Genomic DNA, 22,360 nt, shown 5'->3' on the forward strand with positions numbered 1-22,360 from the left:
CATTTGGGTTGTAGACTTTATGGTTTTATGGGGATTTGTTTTTCCAGATATGCAATGTAAAATCCCCAAAGACCTAGAAAAGGAAGGCAATAAAAGGCAGTTAGAAAAGTATGTGGTTTTTTGCTAAGTTTGACTGCAGATATATTAATTTTGTGTGATTTCTGGTTTGAGATCTAGCTGAACACATCCGTGAGAGGCTATTTAAATGGGGGTGGAATTGACACCTTCTGAATTTTCAACACTATTGCAACCATAATGCACTGGCAGCATTAAAACATCAAGTCACCTGCCAAATGTTGTGTTCACAGTTACCTTTAAGTGCTTGGGCTGAGCTCACCCTGACAATGTTTAGGAATGAGGCATTCCCATGCTGCTTCACTGCCCCCCTTTTTGGGAAGGCACTGGTAATACTCCTTTTCACTTATTCACTTCTTCTAGCATACATAGTTTTAAGGCTATTAGTGAACAATAAATTTTAATTTTAAACAATTCCATATCTACTCAGTTAACATACTCCTCATATCTCTTTTTGTAAACTAGCATATTAAAGTAAGTGAGACATGCTACATCAAAGAGCAGTTTTGACTGTTGTTTCTCCTTTCTCCTCAGTGTAAAAAAAAAATAATTTTAAAAGTCCATGTTGTTTAAGGTGTAATCTGGTTTAATAAAATTTGCCTAATTTACCACTTTACACTGAGCAGAGCAATATTTCCATTATCACTTGAAATAATGGTTGTCATCCCTTCTGATTTTGATTATAAAATCTCTTTATTTACAAGATAAATACATAAATAAATAAAGCCTCCTATCTTTATATAACATATAAGAACATTTATTGTATCCACAAAATAGTCTAAGCTAATGAGTCTCATAGAATACAAAGGGATCCGACTCCTAAATAAGCTACAATATAATTGTTTTCCCTTATACACCTTCAAAACCTAAACTGTTTTGGGACATGTTTAGCAGGAAGGCTGGAACTCAGGGCATCCAAAATGTTAAAGAGGGAGAAAAATCAAAAAATTCAAGGGTAAGTAAGTAAGAAAAATATTTACAGTTTGGATGGAAATCATTGTACAAACCCAGTGTTTCTGTGTCTTAATATTTTTGAACTGGGGATATATTTCAAGTAATCTATAAGAGATTTTAAAGAGTAATTGAGACTCTTAATACTGTATAATTAAAGCAATAACTGTTAACAGTTAATTTTTCAAAATATTCTCTTTCTTAAATAACCATTTTACTTGTGATGTTCAGCTGATGTTGTCCCCCCATAAATAGCAAGCTATGTGCAACCAATAGCTGAAGTAAAATAAATTAAAGGAGAATTAATCAAAAATAACTATAACTTCTATTACAGTTTTAATTCTTTTTATGTAGCTATTGTACTTATAGACAATTATTAGATACAAAGACAAGGAATGTACAAACACCAAAACACAGACACCCCCCCCAGTGCCAGATTCCATAAGAAATTATCACAGCATGATCTCAACCCACTCCTTGTGGAGTGCTAGCATTACTGATAATGGGGACTGAGGAAAGGAAATATCAGCAAAGATCAACCACGTAAATCTTTGTGCAAGCACTGGAACTGACACAGCTAATTAAAATGGTTTGTGTAAGGAACGGGCAAGTCCATAAACACTCTAGAAAGGCAAGTAATTCAGTAGTTAATTCGCATAACAAAAGCAAGTCCATAAAGTTGTTCCCAATTCAAGGCTGTCCTTAAGAAGTGTGGTGTCCTCAAGAGGGAGCGTGTAGAGGCAGGAAGGGTCATCAGCTCAGCATCAGACACTGCATGTCATGGGCAGGAATCATCCCTCTGTTCCCAAGGAGAAACAGGGAAAACTTTGTGGAAGGGACAGGAGGGGTCCTCTTATCACTGCTTGGGTTCCTCTCTACCAACTTCTTCCTCCCTACCATTCCTGGATATATTAAAAAGAAATCAAGATCCACTGCAAGAAACTCACAGCAAAGGTTCCAAAGCAAGCTATTAATTTCTCACTTCTATATTATTGCTTTAGAGAATTCAAAATATACAGGCTTAGTAAGAGACACATGAATAAAAAATCTGCTGTTTTGAATTTCCAAGTGTCAGTTGTCCAAACAGTCACTCGATAAGAAGGTCGAGCTTTTTGGTTTATTTATTAAACTGAATTAATTTATTATTCCTCCTGCTGCATTTTACTTAAGTAGTCACACTTGTAAAGACGTATTCTACTATCCCCTCCCAAAACAAAGTGAAAAGTAATTTCATTTTCACGTTGGTTTCAGTATTAGAAATAGCACAACTCTGGTACTACTCACTTCTTATTACAGGCTTTGCCTTTTGTCAAAGACAACTTTGCTAATATTATTGAAACAAAAACCTCTGGAGTAATTTTTCTGATCAAGCAAAAGTTTAAAACAGTTTTGAGAGAGTGTGAAGGTACTTACTGGGAGAAGAGTGGCAAGTACAGATAAAGGAAACAAAAGGCACAGCTAGAAGAGTTGCAGTGTGCTTTACTGAAGGTCCAAATGTCAACTGGGCTTGAACAGAATAAAAAAATTGTAATGTTTGGGCAGAACCAGATTTTGTCAGGTCATTCTCATGTTGAGCTTGGAGAATAGGAAGATGGGCAGGGATGTTGGCAGTCTGCCATACAAACAACTTCCAGTTTCACACTGATGATGCACCATACTCACACTAAAATATAAACTCTTTGAGTTCAGCCCTGTTTCCACAAAAAAGAAAAAAAAAAAAGGGGTTCCTAACAACCAGCTGCTTTAGTTTTCCACATCTCTTCCCCATTGACAGCCAAGCCACCTGTCCAGCAAATGCTGTCCAACACTTGCATGAAGCAGAGGAAGGAGAAGAAAAGAAAAATATCACCCCTGTGCTCCAATTGGAAAGTTTCACTGCTGTCTTGGGCACTGTGTTTTGTGAGAGCCAACTTGGGTTTTATAAGTGCTCCCTGCCAGCCATCCTGCTCTTCTCTATCAGTCTGGGAGGAACAGATGGAGAAAAATCAGGTCTTCTGCAGGGGTTTTAATGACAAGTTACTGTATTTTCAGTAAAAAAAAAGAAAACCAACTAAACAACAAAACACAAATGTCAAAGAGAAGTCTAATTAAATATGCTCCTTCATAATTGCATGCTGAAGGGAACAGGAGAGAGAAATGTTGCCAGTGGCAAAAGAAGATACACAAATAATATTTAAATACAGAGCCTCAGTGTACTGTGAAATAGCATCTATATTAAAAAAAAAAAAAAAGACAAAAAATTTAACACTTCAATTGCTTGAAAGCCCATTTCACTGTACATATGTAAGTTGGGATTTTTTCCCCCAGTTATACAAATATTATTTTCAAATGACCTAGCTACAACTTTGGAAAGCATAATCCAAGAGATTTAAGATATCTGGATTGCAAAAAGAACTGCCAGAAACAACAAAAAATTCTATTCTGGAAGAGAGCAAGCAGTCTTTATTTTATTAAAACTTACAAATGAGAAACTATTTTGGGAGGTAAAGCATGGATTCTGCAGTTCCAGAGGTGGTTTGGACCCAATAGCTTGAATAACTTACTGAGGGACGCGTCTACTTGCAAAATGGAAAAAAAATATAGCTGAAGAGAGACTTCATTCACAAATAAAAAAAATACAATCAATTTCAGGAGCTTATAATATGTAGGTCATCTTTGCAGAGCATATTATAAACCATTTAAAGATAATTGTGGTGAAGTTTTTAAGTCATCTGTACCTAAATCTTGGACACAGAGAGGTGTCTCGAATTGCCAGTGTCTTGATTTGCGTGAAGTAAACCATATTTGTTTTCAAAGTAAGATGTTTTCAAAATATTTTGCTTAAGGTAATAGAACAAACAGAGAACCTGTTATGGATCTCAAGGATATTGCCTTGGGGCTATTTTATTCCACAGCCATCTCATATAGGGACTTCTAAGCTCCTAAGCACCTGGAACTGGCTGCCATCACAGAAAACATATTGAGCAGATGGCCTGCAACCTGTTTCATATTGCAATCTCCATGGACCTAAAACATTAATTTCTGTAAAATATGTAGTGAAACCTCACCAAAATGTGTGACATTTGTAAAGTAGGGTCTCATTTTGAAACCCTCTTGATCAACATAAGTTTAATTTTCATTTCATTGTGCTAACCTAGTATATGTGAGGCATGCAGCCCTAACCTATATCAGAACATCACATGCACCTGCTGACAGAGAAAAAACTCACTTTTTTTTTTTTTTCTTTTTTTTAAGAGCAAAATAAAAAAAGGGTGGGCTGGTAGTTTATGAAAAATATACTCTCTGATCATAAATGAACATTCAGTACATAGAACTATATTGAACTTAATCTAAAGTAAAAATCTCAGAAGTGTCCCCACATGTGGACATCAGGTCCTCAGCACAAAACATTTTCTTTTTCAGATCTGCTCCTATTGCACTCTAATATTTGCCAATGTAAACAAGCAAACCGACACATGCAATTTTAGCTATTATTTTTTCTGAAGAGATAAATTTAAAACTTTAGGATCTTGATAAGCTTTCAGCATAGTGCAGCTGTTCCCATAAAGATGCAATGCAAGTGTACTGCCAAATCTTTAGTTTGGTTTCAGACATATGAAGCAAACATAAGAGGTTCCAACAAATTTACATTTATTAAAGTTTACTAAAGGGTGATTTGGACTGAACCATCACTAGGATTCAGTGGTACTTCTTGGTGTGGGCAACCATCATGTTTCTGGCATCATCCACTGAAACCTCAGCCACGAAAACATGAATAAAAATTCTGGGGCCATCAGATGTGTCCAAACAGAAGTGAGGTTTTTGAAATTAATATTCAGTGTTTTTTTAGCTTTTTACAAACACATTTTTTAAAGTGTTTCTTTTCTCATAGCCGGTATTACAGCCTTAACTATACATAAGTCATCAGTAAAGATATCTGCATACCAAACACCTGGAACAAACAGGAACGACTCACTGTATGAAGGTGCTCTGGACTCCCCATGGGGCAGCCAGCTGACCCACACAGAGTTCTGGCTGCTAAACTGTGTCTTTTAAACAAGTTGTACAACAAAGGAGACTCATGCCACTCCTGCACTCCCCAAATATTTATCCATTCTCCTTAATCCTATCCTGCAGCCAACAGCTCTTTGGCAAGATGCAAGGCCAAAGATGTCAGCCCTCAGCTGTCCCTGGGAGGCCCACACGAGCTGCAGCCAATTTTTTTTTTTTGTGTCCTCATAAAATCCCCTCTGACTTTTTGGTTGGGAACCAACCCATACCCTTTGTAAGCATTTCCACCCATTGGAAGTAACAAGCTGAACAAATTCTCTCTGTCATGGTTCCTCTCTCCTGGAGACACACCAGGTGATCCAGGGATCAGCAGGTGTTGCTCTGGAGAAGAGCCACCAGTGACCAAAGGCAGTTCTGAAGCAAGGTACCTGTGCTGCTCACAAAAAAGGATGTTCAGGGACAAGAGAGAGACCTGTCAGGAGACCAGGGAAGAATTACACTAGTTCTGATTTAGAAGAAAAGAAATCCATATCAAAGGAACAAGGTTTCTGATTTTACAATGAGTTCAGTCAACTGCACTGTCTTTTATCTGTATTTCAGATTCAGCTACCCTCACATTTTTGATTATTGGCTGTTCATGTATACTTTCTATTACACGATACTTTTCATGCAGTTCTGCAATGTTATCAAACTTTTATGGTAACCAGCAAAGTAAAATTTGCTTTCATAGCATGTCTATGGGTGTGCCTTTCTCCTCTACTTTGTTGGTGTTATGACAAGTCAAACACACACAGGCTCAGAAAATAGATCTGTTCTATAAAGTAATTTTCCTTAGTTTTAAAACAGTAACTTTGTGTTATCCTTAGATATGAGGACATATTACTACACAAGTTACTTCAAGTGGTGTAAATTATTCCATAGCAGCACAGCCCAGGTACAAAATGTGAACAGTTCATAGTCAAATAATGCATAAACTTTAGATATTAATAGATATGTTCGACTCTTCTATTAAATTTTGGTGTCATAAATTAAGTCACTAGATAGGCTGTTCTGTGGAGTTAGGACTTTGTAACAGAGTACTTATTATTCTATGATAAACTGTAAGGAGGAGCAATGATGAGTTTTAAAAAGCAAAACCTTTACCTGAACCCTTGGTATGCTTTACTTTTTCTGCTGATGCTTCCTTCCAGCTACCTTTCTAATTCCTAGGGTTATATGAAATTCTGACTTTCCAACAGGCAGCTAACTCAGCCTATGAGTATGCTCAGCAGACTTTTTAGCTGAGAAGCTTGAATGTTTATCATTAAACTGAATTGTCCATGCTTATGAGTTTACAATGCACTAAAGCAAAACTCAGTCTCATCATGAAGTGTTGCAGAATTCCCTGTCAAAATTGGTTCATCTCTTCCCTGTTTTACCTGCATATATTTTCAAAAAAACAGGTTAAAAATTAAAAAAATAAAGTAACTGTTAAAATATTGTGTTTTTCTCCCTCGTCTGTGAATCAGAGATGCTGTAATTGTCATCCAACTTCTTCCTTAAAGACAAACCAAAACAAACAAAAAATCTAAATCAAATAACCCAACATCTACAAAACCTCACTTTCTAAAGCAGAAAACACTTCAGCTTCTGAACTGCACAGAAGTTACAACACCACAAATACTGTACCTCAAGGAAAACTGGAAAACTCATCAAATTTCACTACATCTGTTGCCTTGATTGCACTCACTACTACAGTGTATCATTTAGGAAGTGTGTTAGAGGTGTGTTATCTTAAGTTCCACAGCATGAGTGTATGCTGAAAATTTTAAAGATACCTACTACAAAGAGGGGAAAAGGAGTAGCTTTGCTTACTTTGTCACTGACATTGACCTATTTAAAAAAAAGAGCTTTCACAGTAATTTAAAAGTAATCAATCATTTAAGGACAAGGCAATCTTTTTATTTACCTGAGCCAGACAAGGATTGCTTTTCTAATTTCATAAGGACCAGTAGATGAAAAACAAAACATAAAGCTAAAATATATATATTAAAAAACAACCACACAAAAAACCCCCCAAAAAAACCCAAAACAAAAACCAAAACATGAACATTTATTTTCTTTAATTTAACATATAGTCTGGAGAGCAGATTTGCAACCTTGAAAACTTTCCGCTTCTCAGTAGTGTAAAATACATTTTGCATACCTCAAAAAGCCAACAACTTTGTATTAACTAATGCCATCTCTTTCAATTGTTCATCTCCTTGACCTCCTTTGCTCCAATGAGTCATCATTTTAATCCTCCACGTGCTTCTGCTGCACTTACACCATAGCACATAGATACCATCTGCTTTCCAGCTCAAGAACTGCCACAAGAAATCACTTCACACCCTCTGGCCCAGTAACTGAGATATTTTAGAAGAGGCTGCTGGTCTTGCTCTTTCTAAAATACCTTGTGCTGATCATGGTGCTCCCCTCCTGAGAACGGTGCAGGTCAGAGCAGAGGCAGGTGGAGGTTGAAGACATTTTTGGGCTGGCCCCCAACACTGCAGACCTGATGGACCACAGGGCTGAGGATGCCTGACCACCACCAATGCCTGGAACTCCTGTGGACACACGACACGGGAATGTGGCCTCCAGACCCAGCAGGGAATGTGCCTGAGCTCCAAGACAGCACTGCCACCTCTTTGCTGTCCCCATCCAGCCACCACTGGAAACCCAGAGGGAATGATCCAAACCCTGGGTGATGAGTACCCATGTCACACTGCTCCAGGCATGGCAGTCTTCATCATCCTCATGAGGAGAAGCAGAGGGGCAGGCACTGATCTCTTCACTCTCATGACCAGTGATGGGACTCAAGGAAATGGCAGGACATTGTGCCAGGGGAGTTTTAGGTTGGGTATCAGGAAAATGTTCTTGCCCCAGAGGGTGGCTGGGCACTGGACCAGGCAGTGGTCACAGTACTAAACCCAACAGAGCTCAAGAAGTGCTCAGACAACACTCTCAGGTAAATGGTGTGATCCTTGGGGTGTCCTGTGCAGGGCCAGGAGCTGGACTCAATGGTTCTGATGGATTCCTTTCAACTCTGTATATTTTATGCTTCTAAGGTGGCCCATGAACCTCACATACCTGGAGACTTTCCTGCTTTCCCTCAACACAGCAGCTCCCCCTCCCTCTCCATGCCCAAATCTCCTTCACAGCACAAGTCAGTAGCTGTGGTGAAGTTTCAACCCCACTGCTGCTGGAAAGTGCATAACCATGGGCAACAACTCTGCCCCTCCAGCAGCCAGAGACCTAAAGTTCATCACGGATGCCAGGTGGCCAGGACTAGGGAACCATTGCCAACATCAGGTGCCACACTGCTCCCTGTCATGCTGGCACAGCTCCCTGCTGGCCACACTCACTGCTTGGCCACTTGATAGGACCCAGCACAGCTGCAACCCCTAAAATCACAACAGGCAACAGCTTTGGTGAAGGACTTCAAGAGAAAACTATGACTGAAAATAGTAGAAGAGGCCACCTTCATTTCCAGAAAGGTGAACAAAAGTTTAAAAAATTCCTTAGAATACCTACTGACATCAAGTTAGTTCAGTTCTTCTTTGGATTTGCTTCTGCTTTAGCATACGATTTCATATCTTGAGAAGTTAGGTAGTTTTGTTTTTTTGGTTTTTTTTTTGTTTTGTTTTTTTTTTTCCAATATAACACTTGCTCCTTTCAAATAGAAGCTTTTAAACACAAAGTAATCCTAAAAATAAAAAGTCTTTCTCTTCTACTTAGCACCAGGGAGTAGTTTTCTTACATCTGGAAAGGGAAACAATAGCTTCTGCCCCTGGTGCAAGAGTGTCATGCTGGTAACATTGATTCATTTCAACACTACTCTCTTCCTCCTCTGTAGCCAGCCCAGGAAGTAGATTTCAGGTTCAAGCCCTTTTTTATTGAAAGAATTCATTTCTTGATGCATGTTTTAAAAGGAGAAGCATTTGAAATGGGCATAATCAGAGTTATCCCTGGGAAAAGGGTTGGGCTGCTGATGAATATTCCAAACCAGCATGATATCAGCTCTCCAGAGATAGCAGAGAGTACCACCCTGAACAAGGCTCGGTAGCAATGAAGGAAATTTAATCTTAAGTTAAACAAGATGGAAGGCATTTCATAATGTACTTGAGATGAATATTTTATTAATCACACAACTACAGGAAATAATTAACCCCATAGATAACATTTTATAGTAATAATAATAAACATGATTAGAGAAACAACATTATCACAATGCAATCCCTCAAGTATACTCTGTTCACCAGATGAAACTAGTTAAAATCTAAAAGAAAGAGCATGTACAGCTTGGCTCATGAAGTAGAAAAATGCAAATATTCAGTCACACAAAGTACAGGGGAAGAAACAAGTAAATTACCATTGGCAAGGACACAATATGATATTTAGAAGTCTGATTGCTGCTCCCAGACTCTGTGAGCCTCTGGGTATGTCACTTCACTCTGATAACCAATTTATACATCTACAAATTAAACAAGAGAGTAGGGCTCTCTTGGCAGAGTGAGAGAGTTTATGCTGCGGGCAATGTTTTTTAAAAAGGCTTGGCACTAAGAATGGACACGACTCTCCAAACATGAGCTCCCAAAGCACTGTCATGGCTGAGGGGAAAAATGCACCCCCAGAGGCCTCTTGGGAAGGAGCCTGAAAAAGACTGGAGAACTTGGATTACCTCTATACTTGGCACTCAAGCTTCTGGTGTTGGAAGGCTGTATCAATGTCTGATGTGCACAGTTCAAGAAACTCATTAAAGAGCCTCATGAGTAAAGGACCAGAAGAAACTCTTTAACACAGTCCCATTTATCCTCAAAAATCATGCCTGAATGGCTCACTGTCTATATCAGTTGTGACAGGAGGTTTTTACAGGTAAAAAACAACACTACAATCAAGTCCCAGTAGTCAAGATCAGATTATATATATATATATGATCATATATATATATATCACTGGAACACCTTCCCAGGGGTGATGACATGTTCTCTGTCCTTCACCTATTTAAATCAAGACTGGATTCAATAGGCCTTGTAAAACAGTCTTAAAAGCCTAATGAGAAGTCACAGTTGAAAAGTACTGTTCATGGGAATACTGGCTCCTTAATATGATGTGATTTTCATATTGATGCATTGAATAATAAAAATAACTTTTTCCTTCTTATGTTTCTTTCTTTATGTTTTCCTTCTACTGTTTTATGATTCCATTTTAAATTAATGGAATAGTAAAGAATAGCATACATTACAGCACACTAAACTTGGCATACACTGCAGAGTTGAGACTCATATGTAAAGATGTGGAGAAGGGGTGGAAGAGAAGATGTAAGGGTGACCAAATAAGTTCTTGAGGAAAAACTCTGTGTAGGAGCAGCCACCACCAAGGTAAAGCTTCACAAACCCAGCTGCAGATTTTCTCCTCATCTAAAACTTCTCTGTCAGGTCACTGTTTATACTCTCCAGCTGCTGCCTCCTTTCCTTGCCACCTGAGGCGTTTCCCAGCTGTTCTCCACTTCTCATCCCAAGTCTCCACCACCTACATGCTCCAGCTGCTAGATTATTCAAATGGATGCTATGGGCCAAACAGTCTATAATCAGTTAATTAATTCAAATAACTTCTTAATTTACAGGGAGAGGACCATCCAATGTGTTGCTTTTAGACACAACACTCAGACTACTTTATGTTTTTCAGGTTTGTTTTTTCAAAAATGGCAAAACAACAGGCTGCTTCCATTGGCATGTTGATGTGTTGCATCACTCCAGTAACACACAGCACTCATAAACCCTCTTTAATTGCTCTTTTAGGGTAGGTTTATGCCTACAAGGATTGCTAAAATATTGCAAAGCAGAAGCAGAACTAAACCTTTCCCCTTCATCTGACACTACAAACAACAGATATTTACACTGTGATCTAGGTATTGATTAAATTGACAATTGCCATTTTCTGGTCTCTTATTTCTGCTCCATTTAACATGCGCTCAGCTGCCTTCAGCTAGCAAAGACCAAAGAAACCAGATGAATTTTTGAGAGGATCTTTTTGAGATGATCTCTTGATTTTATGTATATATATCTATGTATATCTATAGTCTATGTATTTCTATCAAGGACATCTACACTGGGCTACAATTCATGCTCTATATGGATACACAATAAGATATGGTTGTAGGTATATATTTCTATATAAATATAGAAAAAATAAGAATAATTTAAAAAATCCAAACCCAACATCTTTTATAGATTTTGCCATCAAGTGCAACTGAATGAAAATACATACAGAGGGACTTCATAGGTTTCTCTGAATAAATTGTGCATTGTGTAGACAAGCAGACAACATCAGGGATAGATTCAGACTTCCAGTTTATGTTTGTCTTTGTTGTATTACCATGAATCACCTTTTAAAAGGATGAAGTTTCTAATAAGAAATGGCTCCTTCCTTGTTACAAGACCAGGTTTGGGGGAAAGGGATCCTAGTATCATGTCTGCATTTGAATTAAATACATCAAGTTTCCCAAGTGCTTCAGCTATGTATATAAATATATATATTAAAATATATGTATGTGTATTATATATAATATATTGCACATTTGCAGATACTTTCTGTACTTATATTTAGCTTCATTGTCATCAACAGCAGGATACTGTTCAAAGGAGTTGCTTTATAGATGCAATCAGGGATTTCATGTGGAGGCTGTTTTAATCACAAGTTCTGCCTTCATCAAAACCAACTTTTCTATTTAGGGAAAGGCACTGGTTTTAATTTAAATGCCACTGGTACACAAAGGCTATTGCACGACTAGCTGAAAAGATTTTAAGTGTTTCAATCTTATTGCAATAAATATTTTTGCTCCAAAATTTTTTAAATTCAGCATGTTTAATTACAAGGCTTCTGTTATTTCTGCTCTTTATAGAGAAATTCTAGCAACACACTTCTAAAAAGGCTAAAATTACTCCCTATATAATCTACCCAGAGGGCTGTGATCTGAATAGAAACTGTGTTACTTGATTCCTTGCACAATACGTTTCTGTTGTGCATGTTTTTCTCTGCCACCATATGACAGAAGTACTGGCACAGTTCTTTCCAGTTTATCAACATTTGAGATATCCCAAGTGAATCAAATAAATTATTCTTTTTATAAAAACACAAGCAGCAAGAAACTGAGTTTACCTACCACATTTAAGTTATTCAGATAAATTATGGGCATTTCTGTGCATCTCTCACACAAACCTTGGGGTTTGTTTTGAGATTTCCCTCAAGCTACCAACAAATGCCCTTGCATGGCATGACCTGAGCAGAGTTCAGCATCAATCTGTTTCTGATTATGTCAATTTATTATTGACTATGAATATTATATATATATATAAGGATTCATTTTCTCAGCCTTCACTCTCTGAATCTTTACAAAATATTCCAATTTTATCTTTGTGCAAAGTTTCTAAGTCCTTGAATTTTTCATCATAGGAAGTTCTGAGAACTTTTATCTGTCTCAAAGCCTCCACTTCTTCCAGAAAACCTATTAGGTACCTATCTCATGGCTTTCCTCTTTTTCAGGACACTCAAAGGCTTCTTCTCCCACAGCCCAGGAGATTTTCAAGGAGGTTTCTATATGATAAAATAAGCAGTTTTATCTCTCTCTCATCACCCACACTCAAGGGGTGTTACATAGAGCTGCTTTATGTTTTTCACCTTTCCATACAGGTCTTCTTGAGCTACCACAAAACCGGAATTAGCAAATAGGGAACTACTGGTGTTTTGTCATGCTAATGATTCCTGCTTGGAAAGGAAAAATTTGTGAAGCGCAAGTAGGACTGAGCCTTCTACAATGCCAGCACGTGCTTCACCTACTTCACATGCACTTTCTGTCACTTACTGCATTATGTGGGAAAGTCACCTTATCTTTTTCCTGTGGCCTGCTTCCCTTAGGGGCATTCCTTGTGCCCAGCAGAACTGCTGGGGAAAAGAGCAAACGCCTCTGGATAAGGGCTGCCATGGACAGACAAGAAGAGGGGAAAAGGATATTTAATAAAGTTATTTTATCTGCTGTATTGGCACACACAGTGCACTAGCATGAGGATTTTGTAAGGCCAGAACACATTAGTCTCACTTTGTGTGCATCAGTGTACCTTGCACAGGTATATGGGAATCCTAAGACATAAACAGCCTCTCTGGTTGACTGGGGTCTTCATCTATCCTTGGTAAGAGCCAGCTGAACTATGACTAGATGTCTGATTCACGGAGGAGGGAGGAGAAGGAGAAAGAAAAGCATTTTCTCTTGCAATGGGACTTTTCACATTACTAAGGTACTGTAAATATTGCAGTACCTGTGGCTGAACACTTCTGAGAAAACCTGCAGCCTGAACCCCCTGACTTCCAACATCCCAAACCAGAGCTTTTGGAAGTCACACACAAAGTCACACATGGATTTCAAGGCAGTTGGATGCAGGCCTTTCCAGTTTATTGGTGCAGAAGCTGTAACCAAATATGTGCTTACATCTGGAAGCACTTTAAAAAATGTGATTAAAATATAAAAAAACCATATGAAACACATGATTTTTCAGGAAGTTCTAACATCACAACATGCTGCTAAAAGGAAAAGCACACTACTGGTCTGGTCCCTGGTTACTGAAGGACACAGAATTGGAGAGCCCTGAAAGTGAAAAGAGCTCCTTGCTTAAAAGCAATAATTGGCTGTTGCAAGTACACAGAATCTATCCTTCAGAGAATTGCCAGGGTTTATTCAGCAAAAAGGATGTTCAGAAATACCCAAAAAAGGACCAATGGAAAGACCTTCATATGCCACAGAAGACTTTATGGTCTGCTTTGCCAGGTGCAGGAATGGAAGATGCTCCAAGGAAGTCCCTCAAACTCTAAAAGCCCTGACGAGGGGAAAAGACTGAGCACTGAAGTTGTATGCATGGCAGATATTGGAGAATGGCCACTGTGGCTAAATCTCTTATCCAGCATTTCAAAGTAGTAGCAACCTTTTAAATTCAGGTGCAAATTCCATCCAAAAGCTGTTGCTGAATGGATTTCTGCTTGCAGTGACCCAAATCATTAAGATTTCCTGTTGCTACTGGTAACATCTCCATTTCTTGAAAAATGAATATGTAGAAGTAGTACCTTTCCAAAACAGTCAGGAATATTTGTCAAAACAGACAACTGTTCCTCAAATGTGGAATGTTTCTATTTTTCTCTAATAAATAAAGTAGTGATTGTTGATGATCATCATCTGGCATTGGTGCTCATTCAGCATGCAAAACAAAAAGCATAGTAATAGAAAATGAGTTGGTGTCTTTCCTTATCTTGAATGACATTAGGAGAAGGATAATTATCTTACACAAGCTACAGCATTTTAGAAAATCAAACCTATGTAATCAACAGCATCATAAAAGGCAGTAGAGTTTAATTTCTATTGATGAACCTTGTTTGGCTAGAAAATAAAATGCTCTTTTAAAAATTATTTAAGTAACAATAATAGGCAAACATTAATATTTTCAGTATTAACAGTCTCATCTTCAGAAAAGACTAATCCCAAGTTTACAAAAGCCATTTGCAATTTACCCAAGGTAAAATGGAATATGTAGACATTTTAAATGTAAACAAATAGAAAATACTGAACTGCATTAAAATCAAGTTTTTATCCTCATCTAAACACATCTATGCTGACTTCAACAGAGCCAAGTAAATAACAAAGTTCTGGCTAAATTCACACTTGGAAAAGTAGGTTTCCTCCAATTTAAAGTTTATTGCCATATTTCATACCTCGGCATCCATATTTCACTGTTTATACAGAATTTAACTGCAGTTGGCCATCTCATATGAAAGATTAGTAGGAATCTCATGTATTCAGTGCAGTTTGTGAAGACTGAGATAGTATGTGATTTTTTCATGCACAATAAAATGCTCAATAAATAGGGGAAAAAAAAGCAAGCAAGATGTTCTTGTTTGCCTAGAGAAAGCAATTTACATCCTTTTAAGATCTTCTGGCATTTAGTCCTTTATTCTTCTGCAATAGCAAACCCAAGGTGTCCTGTAAGCACCAGATTGGATGAAACCTGTTTTCCTACAGATTTCTGCTCTTTGCTCTGTAACTCCACATTCTTTCTTCTCACTGCAAATGGCCATATCTCTCCACATTGCTCATTACACTATCACCTGGCAGGAGAAACTGTACTGTGATGAGTCTGGGACTGCACACATTTTGTTTGGCCACTGAGCCAGTGCCAAACAGAATGTATAACAGCTATGTTCTGCCTGCCTCTTCCTCTAAGTTGGCACCAGTTGTGGGTTTTTTCCTCCATACACACAGATTTTTCATAAAACATGATATTCATTGAGAATTTCACCTTTCAGATTTAACTGAGAGACACAAAAGGGTTCAAAACACACGAAGGAGTGAAAGAACAAAGGAGAAAATACAAACCTTAGTAGAGGTCTCAGAAAAGGAGAGTAACTACAAATATTTAAGAATAATACTGTTGATAATATGCCAGCTCTGTGAGATCCAGTTTGGGTTGTTTGGAGCTTTTTTAAAATATTCTAAGATTAGGCTTTTAAATATATTTTAAGAACTGAGATGAGAGACCCTGCTTCAAATACAGCAGGAATACAGCATTTTACTTTCAAGTGGTATGTGCACCTTAATTAGCACTTTAAGCTACAGGACTCTCACTTCCTGACTTTAGATATACCAATGATCACCTACAAATCCAGCCAACCAGTTGTAAAAAAAAAACTACTCACAGAGCACAGGTAAATTGACCTGTGTTAAAAAACAAACAAAAAATAATCTTCTAGATGGATAGTGTCAAGTTAATGTACTTGTAGCTAGAAAGGAACACATTCATTTATAAAATAAATAGAAATACCAAAAATATTTTAGCAGTAAGAAATTACATGTTTTAAGTGATTTGTCCAAAGGTACAAAGAATTTAGATGACTCCTTGAGATTTCTATATCCAGAGGTAGATTGAAACTTTTAGGACTTGATGCTGTGGTGAACTCTGAATAAACTCAGAATGACAGAGACAGAGGCAATGCCACTGTGTACTATGTTTCTGTAACTAAATCCCTATAAAATATTTTCAAATATTTTCAAATATTTAAACTGAAATTAAGGTGTTCAGCCATGCCAATGTCTGAAGTTGGAAGTTCTTTCCATCAGTTTGTAATAGGGCTGCCTTAAGAACAAATTCCTCCACCTGAAAAGCAATTGGATGTGCAACTGTACATATGTAGCACAATGTAGATAAAAGAGTTGAACTTTCATCCAAAGTTTCTGATGTTTCAGTTTGGCCAGGTCAAGAAAACTGCTGTGATGTTTTCCTTTTCAGAGTCTGTGCTCAGAGACCGAACACTGTCATACATTGCTTTTACTCATCATCTTTTTTGAGTTTTTTCCTAATGGGTATGCTTTGGAAAGAAGCAGTTTTGGCCAAATTTCATGTGAAAGAGTGGTGGAGTCAATACAGGAAATAAAGCATGGCACTAATAAAAATTTGACAAGACTGAATTCTCAATGATATAAAATAAAAGATGGAATAGATGGAATGAAGTCAAGATTTTGTGTCACAAACATGCCATTCCCTAATATATAAATAATCATAAATAAGTATTGCTGCAGACATTTTTTATAGAATTTTCTATATTTCTATTCAAAAAGCAATTCAAAAGACGCATTTGCTATGACCCACATGTATGCAAAAATAAAATGTGTATATACTCCATAATGTAGCAGTATATGGCTTGATTTAAAAAAAAAAAACCACACAAGAAATAAAACAAAACAAAACCAATAGGTTTTTGAATATAAGTGGATGAAAAAAAAAAAAAGAAAGAAAATTAAAACAGTGTTAGCTTTAAGAGTTGGGAGGTGGCTACTACCTGTCCTGCCAGAGTAGACAGGACCAATTATCTGAGCTATGTCTACCAAGGAGTTATAGAATCAGGGAATCATGAAAAAACCTGAAAGATCCCATGGGCAGGATCACCTCCCACCACGCCAGGCTGCTCAAGGCCTTATCCAACCTGGCCTTGAACACTTCAAAGGCTGGGATCTACCAGGGCTGGCACCTCCTGGGGCAGCCTGTAATAAATTTTTTTTTTTTAATCTAACCTAGATTTCTTATCTTTTAAATTGTACCCTTCAGTTCACAGCCTTGTTGTGAATTGCTTGGTGGTAATGTCATGTCAGCAGAGATGCAGAAGTTGTTGAGTTATTGCAATTACATGTATAGTGCAGGAGATAAACAGGGGAAAAAATCCCCAACATATTTTTAACACTGCTTGGTGCTGCTGAAACTACAATAGGAAGGCTTCAAGAAGAAGAAGATGGAAAGAGGGAAAGAGCCCATGGGAGATGTTCCAAGATGGCAATCCTGCTTCCTGTGTCTTTACTTCCCAGCATCCAGCTAAGTCAGCTTTGGATACATGTTCATGCCAAGTTCCTGCAGCATCGTGGGCTCTAAGGACAGGAGGCTCAGTGTCATCCATATGCAATGCCCAGCTTGTCTTAAGATCCAAGCAGCAAATAAAAAGAATCAGTGCCTACCTTGATATCTATTGCCAAAACACGTGTAATAAGTAGCTTCAATCTATCTTCAATATATAGCAATTTAGATCTCTTTTTATGTCAAGCCCTTTAAAAATATTCCACAAAACACCTGTTGATCACATTGTTCCAAAGGCTGTTTTTCCAAGACTTTTGTTGAGTTTGTTTTGTTTACTTCATTTTTAGAAGGAAAAGTATAATGCATTCCTGCTTCTGCTGCTTAAAATAATTTCCACATACTTCCTTTAACATAAAAAAAAAAAAAGAAAAAGAAAACAAACAAACAAGAGAATCACCTGTGGTTTTGGACTACACAATGGAAAATTTCAGGCCAAAAAATACAGTTAAAGGACAAGCAAAGTGATAGAAAGCAAATGGCCTGATAGATCTTAAAACATTATTAAGTTACCAGATCCTGACAAATTTCTTGGTATTCTTCCAGACACTGGCAATAGATAATAAATGAAGGGGTAAAACAAACCACAAAGGAAAGAATTTGAGGAATACTTCTTCTCTATAGCATGAACTATCAATTTTTACAGTTTTATCCTAATAGTGGTATAATTCTTATTGATGTCAGTGGAAAGGTAGCTGGACCTACAATGGATACTCCTGGAAAAAAACCTTCCTTGTGAATTTCCAGCCAGAGCATGAAAGAAGTTTTATGGGGCTCATAGAAAGTGCATTCTGGTTTCCACACAATTCGAAAGTATTTCTAACACAGGCTGATCCTGTCATGCTGCTGTGTCACATTTTGTATGCTTTTTGAATAAATTTCTGTGCCAATCACTGTCTCTTCCATTTTCATCGTTTATATGTTATAACTTACTTTCCCCTACTAAGGGCACAGATTTATATTTCAGGAATTTATTTTACACAGACAGAAATAACAGATGTTCAGTGAGAACCAGGTCACAATCATGAACAACTTATAAAACACAGACCTAAACCACAGGCAGGATTTTCAGAGGACATTGATCCTCGAGTCAGAGGGACTGCAAAGTCATGACAAATTAAAAGGCACTTTGAAGGTGCTTCCACCATAACAACATAGACAGTTTTGGTCAGCAGAGAAGTGGGGGGGAGAAGAAGAAGTGAGAGAGCACTGGGATACCTCCAACCAGCTCTGCCACCAAGGACTGTTCTTAGGAGGATGTTTTCAGCTGCTGCTGCTTTTTGGAAATAATGAAAATTTCCAACAATAATGGGACATGTACTTCAGCATGGGGCCTTCTCTTTAATTTATCTTTTCCTTTATCATTTAACACAATTCAGTGTGCACTGTTCAGAACTGGACCAATTGCAGGTCTTTCACAGTAAATTTATGGCTCATGGAACACCTTTTGGGTTAAGAGATGTGGACAGTTGATGATACAAATGGAATATTTTCACTCAAAATGGCCTAAAAGAGGGAGAAGAGTGTGCTTTTTGCAGTACTTTTTGAAGCTGTATTTGTTACCTACCTCTATCATGTTGCTGAATAAACTGAGGTTACATAATTAATACTACCACAGTCTTGGGGTTTTAAAAGTAATGCCAGAATTGGAAAGTTCATCTAGTAATTTCCTGAATCACCAAACATTTCTGTAACAGAGAGGCAGGTATTTCAGAAACTGGAGATGGCACTATATGTGCTTCTGTGGTTGTGGACTTTGGTTTCCAGTAAGTTTCCAGTAGACTATTGAGGAATTTTAAATCATTATGGTACCACATTCATACACTGAAAATCATAATGAACACAGTTTTGAACCTCCCTGCTGGCCTCATCTAATCCCTACCAAAATCACTAGAACCTTTGACAGAGTCCCAAATAAATCCATGGGTGATACAAAGAATTTAAAGTGGATGGCTTGGTCAGAGAAGAGGCAAAGGAAAGTCTACTGATATTTCTCACCTGTCTCCCCCAGAGCCAAGAATCAGAATTGCCAAAAGTCTTTTCAAAGGACAAGAATGTTTGAAAAGTTGCAGGGGTCTTGTAGGAGTTGGAAAAACCCAAAAACTTAACCTGTACTCAAAAAAGTCATAACAGATGTTACCATCATCCTCACCTCTACCTGAACTGCTAGACAGAGAAAAGTATATAAGAAGATAAAGAAATATAAGAGGACATTAGGTGGAAAAGAGAAGCTCCATCTCATATCCCCGTCTCTGAAATCCTGTGATCATAATTTTGAAAGGAACAGCCTACTTTCTTGGGTGAAATTTAGAACTTCAGTTATAAAACTGGCTGCCAGTAGTGAACATCCTGCTGAACAAACCCAGAGAAAGACAGCAAAATTCTCAAGGCTCATCTCAAATAATTTTAGACAGAATGAGTTTCCTCTCTCATGACATGCTCCTTCTACTTTTAGGTCTCCTCTGGTTTGCTTTTTAAGTTCTACGCACGTATTATTGCTCTTATCCTCACTTCTTCATCTTCTCTCTGATAATTTGCTTTTACTCACATATTACAAGTACTTAAATCACTTCAAAGGTGAAATACTTCTCCTTTTCTCTCTTTTTCTTTCCCCTTAATCATCTCTTTCTGGGATAGTCTTCTGGTGATGGTTTGAATAAGTTGTTGGAAAGTAAAAGCAAACTGAAAGTTAATTCGGGTATTCCAAAGATCACATTCCAATGTGATCATGAGTTGCAGCTGAGAAGGTGAAATAAATTTTTGTATTTGTTTTTTTAAAAATTCTTTTTAAAAAATCTTTCAAAATTACTAGCAATAACTTAAAGGGTTTTTCAAAATTCATCTTAACAACACATTTCATGAATACTAGAATTCTCTTATACCTGCCTATACTAAAATTCTCTTATACCTTTCCTTCATCTATTGTTATAGAAATCATCTTGTCATGACAAATTAGTTCCTCTCTTTGAAAGAAAAAACAATTAGTCTTGAATTTCCATGATTTCTATTGTGACTCTAAAGATATCCATAGGTGTCATGCAGACCTGTTTTTGTTATTATACTGATACTAATAAAAAGGAACAGATCCAGTAAATAAAGAGTTTCCTTCTTCCATAGAGAACCTAAAAGTGAACCTCCAAAATCACTTTCTATGTAATTCACAAAACAAATCTATTTACTCATTGAAAAACGTTAATAATGTAAAATACAAACCTTTCAAACATTTTGACCTTTTCAAAACACTTTTTTTTTCACTAACTGGTGTCAGAGAGAACTAAAAACCATTGTATAATTATTTTAGTCTGAGCTCATGGTTCTTTGGCTTTCTCTAAAAGAGAATAATAGATAATATTTAGAGATATTGATGTTTTAGCTTCCTGCCAGTCACATTAAGTTGTGCCAGTCCTCAGACAGCCAGTGAGAATACCACATTTAATCATCATTATTGCTGGCTTTCCTTGAATCACAGAACACAACTTCTGTGAGCAGATATTCTGCTTTTAATGATAGATATAGGCATAGAATCCCCAGTAAATTCTTCTCTTCCTCATTAAACCTTTTCCCCTTCACCAGGCTGATCATCAGAGTGTGAAGAAATGGTTCATAATCCTCCAGTCTGGTGTCACAACACCACTGGTGCATTATTTTGCCAGTGGAAACCCCAGAGCACAGCAAGGATGGATGCTGTGCTCGTGTGCCTTTGGGGGAGGTGGCCCCGTGTGAGCACCCACCTTTCCCTGCTCCCAAGGGCTCAGGACCACCAGGAGGGGGATGAGACCCAGGTCTCCAAAGCTGGGAGGACAACACCCCCTCAAAGTTTCTTTTGTGTAAAGGTGTAAGGAGCACTTCAGCAGGTATTCCTCCCTCACAGCATAGCCAAGAAGGAAATTGTACATTTATGATACCAAAGAGAAGATATTTCTTTCCCTCAGAGAAAGCCTGAAACTCATAAAAGAAAAGAACACCCTTAACTGAACTAAGAGCACAAGTCAAAGATTTTCATGTGGAAAGAAATGCTTAGCCCAAGTCAAAATATACAGAAATTCAATTCAAAATAAGAAAACCCAAATTGTGAGGTCCACTTAGAGCACATTGCATTCAAATCTGCGTTTCTTAGCATTTCTCTGGCACAACCCCCCCTTTCTATTAAAACCATTTTCAAAGTTGATGGGTGAACTCAGTATCCCAAACTGGCAAATAAGAAAGGACACAATGGTTAAAACCTGAACTTCTGCACCTGAATGGGACTGTAACGCCAGATCACAGATCTAAAACATCATCTTTTTTTTAAGCCAGCATTCTGCTAATTGTTAGGTGAGCATAAAAACAGAAAGACAGGTCAAGAAACAAGTAGTAACATACTCTCTGTGCAGAGTTCATCTGGCCAACTTCTTACATTGCATATTAGAATTATCCTGTCAAATGGGGATTTTCCATTTACCCCCAAATACCTGCTACCTACTTTTAAGATTTTTCATGCACCTGAATTATATGATGAAAATAATTTTATACAGAATCACACTTCTGCTGAAGGAAAACCAGACTCTCCTCTAAATTACAGATATCTTAAAACTTCACATAGAGAGTAAATTTGACATGCCTTGATGATTTATTACTCCAAATTTCATCCACTCAGCAGTTTTCACAAACATATTTCTAACATTACTGTCAGCATGCAATGTTTATCTCTGTTGCTGGGCTAATGAAGCAGCTTTTTCAAACTCCTAACTGAAATACCATTATAGCTCAGATCATATTTATTACCATTACACTAGATGACTGGTGTATCTAACACAATCTGCACAAGAACTTATACACAAGAGTTGTGTTTCCCTCCTTAAGCAAGTAAAATGTTATAAAAGCTTTTTCTTCTGTAAAATTGTGCA

At 37.5% G+C, this 22,360-nt stretch overlaps 1 protein-coding gene across 45 annotated transcripts in view; it reads right to left on the bottom strand.

Annotated features, from left to right (window-relative positions):
- LOC144248939 (uncharacterized) overlaps nt 1–22,360 on the bottom strand; it is a 409,608-nt gene that overhangs the window by 283,999 nt on the left and 103,249 nt on the right. For 2 of the 45 annotated variants that reach the window (XM_085589614.1, XM_085589686.1), the window contains exon 2: nt 1–73. The exons of 42 other annotated variants lie outside the window; for them this stretch is intronic. The gene's annotated coding sequence lies outside the window, so the exon portion shown is untranslated. Of the gene's footprint in view, nt 74–2,439 lie in introns of all 45 variants that reach the window. One more of the 45 variants, XM_085589622.1, reaches the window with a different exon arrangement.

The sequence above is a fragment of the Lonchura striata genome, chromosome 1, assembly GCF_050655825.1.
Source record: "Lonchura striata isolate lonStrDom1 chromosome 1, ASM5065582v1, whole genome shotgun sequence".
Taxonomy (NCBI): Eukaryota; Metazoa; Chordata; class Aves; order Passeriformes; family Estrildidae; genus Lonchura; species Lonchura striata.